The 13,221-nt window shown below is 41.8% G+C and overlaps 1 protein-coding gene across 2 annotated transcripts in view; it reads right to left on the bottom strand.

Moving 5' to 3' along the window:
• Positions 1-13,221, bottom strand: part of GCNT2 (glucosaminyl (N-acetyl) transferase 2 (I blood group)) — a 74,147-nt gene that overhangs the window by 8,047 nt on the left and 52,879 nt on the right. The window lies entirely within an intron of this gene.

The following is a 13,221-nucleotide window of genomic DNA, read 5'->3' as shown; positions in this document are numbered from 1 at the left end:
TTACCTTTCACATTTCACACAGATTGGTACGTACTGATCTACCCATCTTCTGTTTCCTCCAGTTGATCTTTTGACCAGAATTTTAGTTGTTGATTCATCTTCTAATTAGTATAACATCTAATTCAATCAATATACAAATCAATATACTAATACAATTCTGATCCATTTACTAATACCTAATTCAGTTGGGGGGTGGGGTGCTGTAGGTTGGCATCTTGCTAAGCCAGGGTTTCTCCACCTCAGCGCGATTGACACTTTGGGCTGGATGATTCTTTGTTGTGGGGACTGTCCTGTGTTTTGTAAGATGCTTAGCAGCATCCTTGGCCTCTACCCAATAGATGCCAATAGCACCGTCTTCTCAATTGTGACAACCAAAAACATCTGCAGGTATTGCCAAATGTCCTGTGGGTGAGCAAAATCACCCCATTTGAGAAACACTGTGCCAAGTGTTTCTCAATAACCCTGTCTATGAAATAAATTTGGGTCGGTCATAGAGATTGAAGGGCCTATTTAATCATAGTTAGACTCCAAGATTATAATATATAAATCATTACTAGAGAAGAAGTTGCCAGACATAGTGAATCATGCCTGTAATCCCAGCATTTTAGGAGGCCGAGGTAAGAAGATCCCTGGGCAACAGAATGAAACCCTGTCTCTACAAAAAATAAAAAATTAGCTGAGTGTGGTGGCATGTGCTTGTAGTCCCATCCACTTAGGAGGCTGAGGTGGGAGGATCATGTGAGCCTAGGAAGGTCAAGGCTGCAGTGAGCCATGATTGTGCTACTGTACTCCAGCCTGGGTCACAGAGCAGGGCCCTGTCTCAAAAAAAAAAAAAAAAAAATTAAAAAAAGAAAGAAAAGGAAAACGTGGGAATCAACATAAATGCAACTAAAGAGAAATACTTTGCTTTAGAGTTACAGCGTTTTCCACCAGTGAGTAATGCAATCTGAATGTAATTTTGATGCAGTGGCACTATGCAAATGCTATCTGTACCCAAATTACAATAGTCCTCTCTTAGAAGATTCTTTTTAATTATTGATAAGATATATTGTGGTAGGCAGAATAATGGCTTCCACCCACCCCCTCAAACACACACATACAGAACAGACAAAGATGCCCACATCCTAATCCCTGGAATCCAAGAATATGTTATTTTACACGGCAAAGGGGGATTAAAGTTGCTGATCAGCCGACCTTAACATAGGGAGGTTGTCCTGAATTATCTGGGTGAGCCAAATGTAATCAATCACAGAGGTCCTCAGCATTGGAAGAGGGAAACAGGAGAGCTGGACAGAGTGACGTGATGTGAGAAGGCTCTCCTCTGACTCTGCCTTTGCTGTTTGAAGATGGGGGACAAGCCACCAGCCAGGAATGTGAGTGGCCTCTAGAAGCTAGAAAAGGCGAGGAACTGGATTGTATTCAGAGCCTACAGAAAGGAACCTGACCCAGCCAATGCCTGGATTTCAGCCTAGTCAGGCTTTTGTCCTACAGAATTGTAAGACAATATATTTATGTTGTTGAAGCTGCTAAATTTGTGGTAATTTGTTGCAGTGCCAGTTAAAAAGCTAATACACATGCTAATGAGAAAAAAACAACTCAAGGGCTGTGTGCAGTGGCTCATACCTGTAATCCTAGTGCTTTGGGAGGCCAAGGCGGGAGGACTGCTTGAGGCCTGGAGTCTGAGACCAGCCTGGGCAACATAGTGAGACCCTATCTCTACTAAAAATTTTTTTTTTTTTAATTAGCCAGGCATGGTGGCTAATGCCTGTGGTCCCAGCTACTCAGCAGGCTGAGGCAGGAGGATCACTTGAGCCCAGGAGTTCAAGACTGCAGTGAACAATGATTGTACCTCTGCACTCCAGCCTGGGCAACACAGAGAGACACCATCACCACAATTTTTTTTTTTTTTTTTAATTAGCCAAGCATGGTGGTGCACTCCTGTAGTCCCAGCTACTGGGGAAGCTGAAGTGGGAGGATTGCTTGAGCCTAGGAGCTGAAGGCTGCAGTGAGTTTGAGTGCCACTGTATTCCAGCCTGGGTGACAAGAGAGGGATCATTCCTAAAATAAAAGAAGAAAAAAGCTACTTAAGACGATGAGTATTTTTTTTTTTTTTTTTTTTTTTTGAGACGGAGTCTTGCTCTGTCACCTGGGCTGGAGTGCAGTGGCGCGATCTCAGCTCACTGCAAGCTCCGCCTCCCGGGTTCACGCCATTCTCCTGCCTCAGCCTCCCGAGTAGCTGGGACTATAGGCGCCCGCCACCTCGCCCGGCTAGTTTTTTGTATTTTTTAGTAGAGACGGGGTTTCACCGTGTTAGCCAGGATGGTCTCGATCTCCTGACCTCGTGATCCACCCATCTCGGCCTCCCAAAGTGCTGGGATTACAGGCTTGAGCCACCGTGCCCGGCCAAGACAATGAGCATTTTTAATAATTTTTAATAAAAAATTGGACAAGACCAATATTTTAAAGACATTTAATTAAATTAGGCTTTTTAAAATATTAATAAAAATGTGCATTTTCAGAAGAAAAAAGGTCTGTTCTTTTGCCCTGATGTCACATGATTATTTGATGATCTGATTTGTAACCAGGTTTCCTAACTGAAATTAAATTTTGTTACAGCCTTTCCTGTAAACAGCATGAGTCTTAAACCCTAAGGGCTCTCCATAAGGCAGGGATCTTTTCTTCTTCTTACTAAACTTGCATGTATTTAATAAAAGTATTCAAGTATTCAAGAAAAACACTATTTATTAAACAATATTTCTATTTCTTTAACTTGCATTTTAATACTTTACAATTATTTTGGTGCTTGCCTATCTAAAAAGAAGCCACCTTGTTTTGTTCTTAACACACATTTTAAAAGAATTGAAGTAAAACTTGTCTGGTTAAGCTGTGGGATGGGGAAGGAGAGTCTGGAAAGCAAAGAGAGAATCTGGCTTATTTACCTACATCTGTGTGATTAGCTGATGTGTTATTATGAGCCAATGTCTATTAAATAACTACATCATAAAAGCATGAAGAGTACATTCCGATGACAAAAAGTCATTTAATGTTGAAATGACTGTATTTTTGAAAGCACAAGACATTTTTCTTCCTTTTTCATTCTCTTTAATATTGATAATCCCAAACTGACTCTTACTCAGAAACAGATTCCATTATTGCAGAGATAAGATCGTGACATTTATAATTAATGACCTGTTGTCTTTATAAAATGAACACACAACACCTACTAACCTCCTGTTACTGAAATTCCAAACCTCAACTTCCATACTTTCTGTTTGATGACAGGTGTCAAACACATCTGTGCTTAGATCTTATTCATGTTTGTGCATTAAAACATTAGATTTTTAAAAGCAGAAGGGGGGAGAAGGGCAAACAGAACAAGTTGAATTCTACTCTTTTTGCAAAGAATCCTGGGGCACAGAAATATCTGGCAGAAGTAGGCACAAAGCCTTACTATTCGAGTGTGGTTCTTAAGAGTAGGGGCATCAGCAGCACCTGGGAACTTGTTAAAAATGCAGAATCTGGCTGGACGTGGTGGCTCACGCCTGTAATCCCAGAACTTTGGGAGGCCGAGGTGGGCGGATCACCTGAGGTCAGGAGTTCAAGACCAGCCTGGCCAACATGGTGAAACCCCGTCTCCACTAAAAATACAAAAATTAGCCAGGTGTGGTGGCACACGCCTATAGTCCCTGCTACATGGTAGGCTGAGGCAGGAGAATTGTTTGAACGTGGGAGGTGGCGGCTGCAGTGAGCCAAGATTGCACCACTGCATTCCAGCCTGGGCAACAGAGTGAGACCTTGTCTCAGAAAACAAAAAAAAAAAAAGAAGAAGAAGAAGAAAGAAATGGAGAATCTGGCCAGGCGCGGTGGCTCATGCCTGTGATCCCAGCACTTTGGAAGGTTGAGGTGTCAGAGGCATGTGAACCAGAGCAACTCCATCTTAAATGGGAGCTAGGTAAAAAGAGACTGAAACCTACTGGGCCGCATTCCCAGACGGTTACGGCATTGTAAGTCACAGGATGAGATAGGAGGTCAGCACAAAATACAGGTCATAAAGACCTTGCTGATAAAAACAGTTTGCAGTAAAGGAGCCGGCCAAAACCCACCAAAACCAAAATGGCAATGAGAGTGATCTTTGGTCGTCCTCACTGCTACACTCCCACCAGTGCCGTGACAGTTTACAAATGCCATGGCAATGTCAGGAAGTTGCCCTCTATGGTCTAAAAAGGAGTAATAATCTACCCCTTGTTTAGCGTATCTTCAAGAAATAACCATAAAAATGGGCAACCAGCAGCCCTTGGGGTTGCTCTGTCTATGGAGTAGCCGTTCTTTTGTTCCTTTACTTTCTTAATAAACTTGCTTCCACTTTGCACTGCAGACTCGCCCTGAATTCTTTCTTTCGCGAGATCCAAGAACCCTCTCTTGGGGTCTGGATCGGGATCCCTTTCCTGTAACAGAGGCAGGTAGATCTCTTGAGTCCAGGAGTTCGAGACCAGCCTGGGAAACATATAGAAATCTCGTCTCTATGAAAAATACAAACATTAGCTGCACATTGTGATGTGTGCCTGTGGCCCCAGGTACTCGGGAGACTGAGGTGGAAGGATCATCTGAGTCTGAGAGGTCAAGGGTGCAGTGAGCCAAAATCAGGTCACATTGAGAGCCTGAAAAAGAGAAAGAAAAGAAAGAAAAGAAAGAAAGAGAGAAAGAGAGAGAAAGAGAGAGAGAGAGGAAGGAAGGAAGGAAGGAAGGAAGGAAGGAAGGAAGGAAGGAAGGAAGGAAGGAAGGAAGGAAGGAAGGAAGGAAGGAAGGAAGGAATTGAGATCCATGCCAGGCCTCTTGTACCAACATCCAACGTCAGCATCTTCACAAGATCCCCAGAAGCTTCTTGTGCATGATCAAGTGTGAGTAGCTCTGAGCTGTAAGCAACACTGGAGGAGGATGCAGCTTCTCCTAGGGAGCAACAGCACTGTCCTTTTTTTCTCCCCTCCTTGACCTCCCTCCCTCAGTCTTCATCAGGTTTCTAGATTAGTCTCTGACTGACTGTATTCTCACTCAAAATCTGCTCTTATGAACGAATCTGGTCCCTATATCCTTGGGTTAATTTCAACTAACTTGTTCCCACTGCTAGGAATATATGCATTTTAACAGACCTCTCACATCACCTCCTTGAAGGCATCAGCCCACCTGTTATGGGAGAAAGCTACACTGAACAGAGGGCCAATTCTCACAGTGCCTTTGACTTCATAGCACTTGGCCACCAGGAGACTCTCAACCCATGTTAAAGGAACGAATGAGCATCCATTCCCAATGCAAGGGTGGCCCCATTGACTCAGTCAGTCTTTAGTACTGATGGGGAGGACGGTTTAGCTTGTGTGAGGATCAGACAGGCCTGGATCCTGTCTTGATTTCCCAACAGGACATGGCAACTTAAGGTGTAATAATCTCTACTTCTCAGTACCAAAAAGCATTTCTTCTACCTCTTTTCTTTCTTTCCTTCCTTCCTTCCTTCCTTCCTTCCTTCCTTCCTTCCTTCCTTCCTTCCTTCCTTCCTTCTCTCTCTCTCTCTCTTTCTTTCTTTTTTGTTTTTCTGAGACAGAGTCTTGCGCTGTTGCCCAGGCTGGAGTCCAGTGGCATAATCTCAGCTCACTGCAACCTCTGCTTCCCAGTGTCAAGTGATTCTCCTGCCTCAGCCTTCCGAATAGCTGGGACTAGAGGTGCGTGCCACTAACGTCTGGCTAATTTTTTGAATTTTTAGTAAAGACAGGGTTTCACCATGTTGGCCATGCTGGTCTTGAACTCCTGACCTCAAGTGCTCCACTCGCCTTGGCCTCCCAAAATGCTGGGATTACAGTCGTGAGCCACCATGCCCAGCCTCTTCTACCTTCTTAGCAAGCACCAACCCATTTCAGTTTGCCCTTCAATAATGACCTGGGTGACCAGCAATCATCTCTTCTCTGAATCTGTCCTGCTTGGTTCAACTTGCTTAGGGAAGTGAGAAAATATTTAACAAGACTTCTGGTGACAGCTCAATTTGAATACTTAGTAAGCATCACTTGGTTATTACTTTGAGGAGATAATGGCAAGCTTAAGATTGAAGACCCTGAATGTACAATGTGCCCACTGTTCAGTAAGTAATTTAATTTGGCTTCGGCTGAAAGATACACAGAGATCCCAAAGCTACCAGTCCCATCACTCTTGCCAATATCCAGTTGCTCCTTCTCTACTCCCCAAAAGCTTCTCTATTAAGCCTGTTTCCTGTCTCCCCCCCGCCAGAGACTGATCCCAGGCTGAGGACCATGATGGAGTAGACACTGGCCTAGGGATTGGGGAACTTCCATTCTCATTCCAGCTTTGCCATTAACCAGCTGGGTATCCCTGGACATCATCTAACATCTCCAAACCTCACTTCTCAAATGAAGTAGGTAGATTTGATCAGTGACTTTTCAACCTTTTAGACTGCAACCCATAGAAAAAGCACTGTATACTGTCATACACACACGTATATAAAGCAAACAAGTTTCATAAAACAATACCTATGCTTATTACATGCTATGCACTTGTTAATTTTACGTTGTTTTCTAGTCTCATTTCATCTTAAAAATTCGGATCAAAAACTACTAAAGTGATTTCTGTACCCTCTAATGGGATACCACCAGTATTGGAAAAGTACTGGACTGGATTCTACTATTATTGTATTTGCTGTTAGGATCACTATTACTATTCTTTGTCAGGACTCTGGGAGGGTAGTTACAGGGAGTGTGGGTAGGAGCGTACCCTTCATTCACAAGAATCCTAGCAAAGGCCTATTTTTCATTATTTCTAGGACGGGGCAAAAAAAATGTCAATATTATCTGAGAAAACATTTTAAACTATAAAATCTAATTATCTCATTTGCTCTTCATAGGCTTATGTAAACAGAGCATTTGAGGCAAAGTTTACAGAGTAACAGGAATGTTTCCCTTGGGGCTCAGCCTTTCTTAGTCAAATAACTGCATTTGTTAAATATTCTTTGAAATGCAAGCTTTATTTATATTGACTTGACGGTCTCCTTATTATTCTTACACAGCTTGGTCCTCATTTTGGGAGAACTATCTGTGGTAACAAGTTCCAGAAATTGCTTATGATTTAAGCTCATATATATACTTTTTAATTTCTTAAGTAAACAAGGAATTTTGTTTTTAAATGTTAAATAGCCAATGCTGATGACAATATATTGAAAGGGCTTTCTCACAATTCAAGGTGGTGCTGACATTGGTTCAGCCATAGAAAATCAATTTAGAAACATGTAGGAAAAGCCACCATAACTGCCAATTCCCTTTGACTCTTTAAACTAGTATCTTCAAAATAAGCTAAGGAAGTCACTTTTAAAATGCAGAAATCTGTATATGAAGGTGTGCATTATGACATTTCATACAATAACTGACAGCACTGGCTTTGAAGTCGGATAGAGAAGCATTGCTACTACTCACTGTACAACTCTGAACAACTACTGAATCTCTTTAAGACATGGTATACTCGTCTTTAAAACCTCACAGATATTTGGGAGGGTTAAGTGAGAAAAATCTAGGTGCAGTGCTTTGCAGTGCCTGGCATACATAAACACTAAATACATAGTTGAAAATATAATCCCTTTAATAAAATCACGGTGATAACGTATCTGTGGAAAAGACTGCTTTTTTACTATAATCTAAAGCAGCTTTCTCAACCTCAGCACTATTGACATTTGGGCCAGGTAATTTTTGTTGTGGGGGCAGACCTATGCCGTTTAGGATGTTTAGCAGCATTCCCAGTCTCTTTCCACGAGATGCCAGTAGCAGGCCCCCAACCACAGATGTGACAGACCAAAATCTCTCCAGACATTGCCAAATGTCCCCTCACGTGCAAAATCACCCCTGGTTGAGAATTACTGATCTAAAGTTATAACAAAAACAAAGGCCAGGTGCCGTGGCTCACGCCTGTAATCCCAGCACTCTGGGAGGCTGAAAGGGGTGGATTACCTGAGGTCAGGAGTTCAAGACCAGCCTGGCCAACCTGGCGAAACACTGTTTCTACTAAAAATACAAAAATTAGCCAGACATGGTGGTGCACACCTGTAATCCCAGCTCTTTGGGAGGCTGAGGCAGGAAAATTGCTCCAACCAAGGAGGCAGAGGTTGCAGTGAGCCAAGATGTCACCACTGCACTTCAGCCTGGGCAACAGAGTGAGGCTCTGTCTCAAAAAAACAAGCAAACAACAACAACAACAAAACCCCACAAAAACACCAGAATATCAAATTGTATACTATTAATAAACCATGCACAAATATTTGCACGTGAAATGTGAGTGGAGGCAATACCAGTGTTTTCCTTACTTATAAAACTTTCTTTAATGTTGTATTGCTTTTATATTTTTTATAAAAGTTTATTGATATACATCTGAGTTTTATTTGCTTCATTGATTTAGTAATTGTGACTAATTCTAATAATTAAATTGATTAACAACAAAAAAATGGAAAATTACCCAATGGCAGGGAGTTGTAGTGTTAAATAACTTTGTCGCCTCTTATTCTGAGTGCTAATTTGGGTCATTTTTAGAAATTGAAAGTATGTATTTGTTTCCACCCAGTACTGGTTCATTGATCAACTGATAGGAATTTTTTTTTTCTTTTTTCCCAAATAGATATGGCTCTCACTATGTTTCCCAGGCTGTCAAACTCCTGGACTCAAGCAATCCTCCCACCTTGGCCTCCCAAAGTGCTGCGATTACAGGCATGAGCCACCACGTTTGGCCTATTTAGGATTTTTAACACAAGAAACTTACTAAAAGAGACCCTGTTTTGTTTGATGTGGATGTTTCTAGTTTTGTAGTCCCTGAGATAGTGGTATAGCATTCTTAATACGACATCTCTGCGTTCATCTCTCATAACTACCAACAAATTCACTCCTTCTTAGTTTAAAAGGAGAAGATGAAATGAAGGAGGAAAACCCCTGAATTTTAGAACTGAATGGATTTTAAAATTTTTCTAATGTTTCCTCCTTGTTACCAAGCTATGTAAACTAGAGCCTAGAAAATTCACTTAAATTTTCTAGGCTCTAGTTCAGGAGAGCGGACGCGCTAAAGAACTTGTTGATTTTGTTTCCAGATAATTTACTCACTTATTCAAATACTTTCTTGCATGCCTCCAACATTCCAGAGTAGATGGTGGGGGTAAAGCCATGAATGGGATAATCTTGGTGTTTTCAGCTGAATGTATCTAGAGAATTTACATTTATCAATATCTTCAGTAGCAGCCTAAATGCCTTCAAGCCAGAGTCATTCTTGGACGGTTTTCTGGTGAAGACTAGGCAACATCAGTAGAAAGTTGAGAAACACAGGCAATCCTTGGCTCAGAGCAGTTCAGATTTCATTACAATGCTGACATGGTCCATTGGCCGCCTGCCTACACATCTCTGCTCTTTATAATTTTTAGCTTTTGTCAAACACTCTTCTAATTATAGCAGATTTTCCTAAGGTGGTGAAGGCCTTCAGCTTCCATACTCCCAGACATGAAGCCTGAGAATTTTCCCTTCTTTGCTCCGCTAAACCCTGACATACTTCAAAATCTTTCACCTTCGTGATTAACCTGATCCACTAGTTATTCCCTTCCAGCTACGACTGTTGAAATTTCGCATAGTACAGGAGTCCCCAGTGGATTTCCAATCTACCAGCAGTTCTCCAAACTGGTTGATAATAGTGTTGCTCAAACACATACCTTTTGCTTTCCTTTGATGCCACAGTCCTCACTCAGGTGCTCAACATCTCTCATCAAAACTATTGTAATTGCCTGCCAATGAGTCTCTCTGTCTGTAGTATTTCCACTAGATGCTGTCAGTACCACCAGATGGCTCTTCCTATAATCAGCACTGATCCTGTCATCCTTCTACTTGCAGGGAACAGGTTACTTTGAATGTGTCTGATTTTTCAAGCTAGCTTGAGATGCCCTACAACCACTCACCCTCCAATAAACAAAAGCAAACTCAGACTTGCCCTCATCCTAGACCTCTTCTGCCACCTCTTACCACCTCTTACCAGAATTCCAACTCCTCACCTCATTTCTTATTTTACATTTCTACATGTGTTCCCCCTGGACCCAGCTTCATGCTTATCTCCTCCCTCAAGAGCTAGATTCTCAACTGTCATTTCTTTCCTTTGCTTCAAACTGTCACTAACCAAGCAGACTGCCCCAGCCAGCTCCTCAGAATTATAACCCTGGCTGGACCCATCACTTCAGTTCTATAGATCACGTCCTGGCCAGGAAGATCTCAAAATGCTGACCACAACACATCAGAGCTTTTACAATCTTGCCCTCTGCTATGGTTTGAATGTGTCCCCCAAAATTCTTATGTTGGAAACTTGATCCCCAGTGCAACAGTTTTGAGAGATGGGACCTTAAGAAGTGATCAGGTCATGAGGGCTCTGACATCATGAATGGACTAATGTCATTATTTTGAGTATGAGTTCATTATTGCAGGATTGGGATCATTATCACAGGAATGGATTTATTGTAAAAGCAAGCTTGACCCTCTCTTGGTTCTCACTCTTACGTGCTCTCTTGCCCTTCTACCCTATGCCATGGGATGATGCAGCACAAATGCCTTCACCAGATGCCACTGCTGTGCTCTTGAGCTTCCCACCCTCCAGAATCAGGAGCCGAATACATTTCTTTTCTTTATAAATTACCCAGTCTCAGGGATTCTGTTACATAGCAGAAAACAGACTAAGACACCTCCAGACTACAAACAGCAGACTGGGAGCCCATAAACCACATTTGATTGGTAGGCCTGTTTGGTTTGACCCCCGCAGTAGGGTGGAATTGAGCCAACATGGAAAAACCAGACTTTCTATGGAAGTCTGAATTCCTATTGTCCCTTGACAACAATTCACCGGGGCATCCAGGAGCTCTCTGGCTACCCTGGCCCCAATGTGTTTCATTCACCTACATTGTCTGGCCCTGTTGACATGTAGTTTGCAAAACTGGGTTCCAGGCCTCATCTTTCAACACTGTCCACACATATCCAACTGTCCTGCCACACATGTGGGAATTCCTGAATTGGCCTTCCATTTTCACATAGCTCTTTGCACCTTGGCTTACGCAAATGTCTAACACAAGAAAACATGCTCAACCTCATTAGGAACCAAAGTTATGAAAGTTAAAATCCTAAGAGAGCCTCTCTTTTGGTGTTTGTTTTGTTTATTAGAGATGATATCTCTGCTGTATTGCCCAGGCTGGATTTGAACTCCTGGATTCAAGGGATCATCCCACATCACCCTCCTGAGTGGCTAGGATTACAGACATGTGCCACTGCACCTGGTAATTCCTCTTTTTATACTTATCAAGCTGGCAAACATTTAGAAAATAATAATGACCCATAGTGGAAAAGGTAGAGTGAAATGGAGCTCTTAAACCTGCAAGTGGGAGTATAAATTGGTACAATTTTTGGAAGAGCAATATGATATTCTGGATTAAAAGCCTTAAAAATGTGCATATCACCAGTCGTGGTGGCTCACGCCTATAATCCCAGCACTTTGGGAGCCCGAGGTGGGCGGATCACCTGAGATCGGGAGTTTGAGACCAGCCTGACCAACATGGAGAAATCCTATCTCTACGAAAAATACAAAATTAGCCCAGCGTGGTGGCACATGCCTATAATCCCAGCTACTCAGGAGGCTGAGGCAGAAGAAACGCTTGAACCTGGGAGGTGGAGGTTGCGGTGAACTGAGATTGTGCCACTGCACTCCAGCCTGGGCAACAAGAACGAAACTTCATCTCAAAAAAAAAAAAAAAAAAAAAAAGGTGCATACTATTTGACTCAGCATTTCAATCTTTGGCATCTGTCTTAAGGAAGTTATTTATAATTATTATTATAATTATAAGGAAGTTATTATAAATTATTATTTGAGGTAGAGGAGATATTCTGAAACCTAAGCAAGTTCTCGAACCTAAGCAGGATTCAAGTGCCTGCTCTGTCAATTACTGTGAGACCATTGACAGGTTATCTAATCTCTCTGTTCCTCAGTTTCCCTATCTGTAAATTACAGTGAAAACAGCACGTTTACCACATGAACTTATTGTGAAGTACATAATATACTTAAAACACTCTGAATGGTGTTTGGTACACAGTAAGTGCTATTAAAGTATCTATCATCATTAATTATCAACTTTATTAACAAAACAATTGATTACCAATAAGACCTCCCAAATGTCCATAAGTTAGGGCTTTTCTAAATAAATTACATTGCATTCAAATGATGGCATACTACAGAGCTATTAAAAATTATGGTGACAAATTCTTCATGACATGGAAAGCCATGACATCTGTTAGGTGAGGTGAAATGGGTTGGATCTGTGTCCCTGCGCAAATCTCATGTTGAATTGTAATTCTCAGCATTGGAGTTGGGGCCTGGGTGGGAGGTGATTGGATCATGGGGATGGTTTCTAATGGTTTAGCACCATCCCCCTAGTGCTGTCGAATTCTCATGAGATCCGGTCGTTTAAAAGTGTGTGGTATCTCCTGATTCTGCTCTTCCTCCTGCTGCAGCTGTGTGAGATGCTTCCTCCCTCTTTGCCTTCCACCATGTTTGAAAGTCTCTTGAGGCCTCCCCAGTGCTGAGCAGATGCCAGCATTTTGCTTCCTGTACAGCCTGTAGAACTGTGAACCAATTAAGCCTCTTCTCTTTATAAAATACCCAGTCTCGGCAGATCACCTGAGGTCAGGAATTCGAAACCAGCCTGGCCAACGTGGTGAAACCCCGTCTCTACTAAAAATACAAAAAATTAGCTGTGTGTGGTGGTATGCCCCTGTAATTCCAGCAACTTGGGAGGCTGAAGCAGGAGAATCGCTTAAACCCAGGAGGTAGAGGTTGCAGTGAGCCAAGATCACGCCATTGCACTCCAGCCTGGGCAACAGAGCAAGACTCTGTCTCAGAAAAATAAATAATAAAAATAAATAAATAAATAAATTACCTAGTCTCAGGTATTTCTTTATTGCAATATGAGAATGGACTAATACATGAGGAGAACTGGTCATAAAAACCAGTGAAGACATGTAAAACTATGCTTTAATATAAAAAACATATACTGAACTATTATCTCTGAGTATTGAGTTTAGTGACGATTTTTATTTTAGTCTTTACAGTTTTCTGCATTTTCTTTATTTTTAAAATGTTATTGGGCAGGTAGTGATTTTAAAATTTAAAAATTTCTTA

This window comes from Theropithecus gelada, chromosome 4, assembly GCF_003255815.1.
Source record: "Theropithecus gelada isolate Dixy chromosome 4, Tgel_1.0, whole genome shotgun sequence".
NCBI lineage: Eukaryota > Metazoa > Chordata > Mammalia > Primates > Cercopithecidae > Theropithecus > Theropithecus gelada.
The sequence above is the reverse complement of the archived record's forward strand: the minus strand, read 5'-3'. Positions and strand labels throughout refer to the sequence as shown.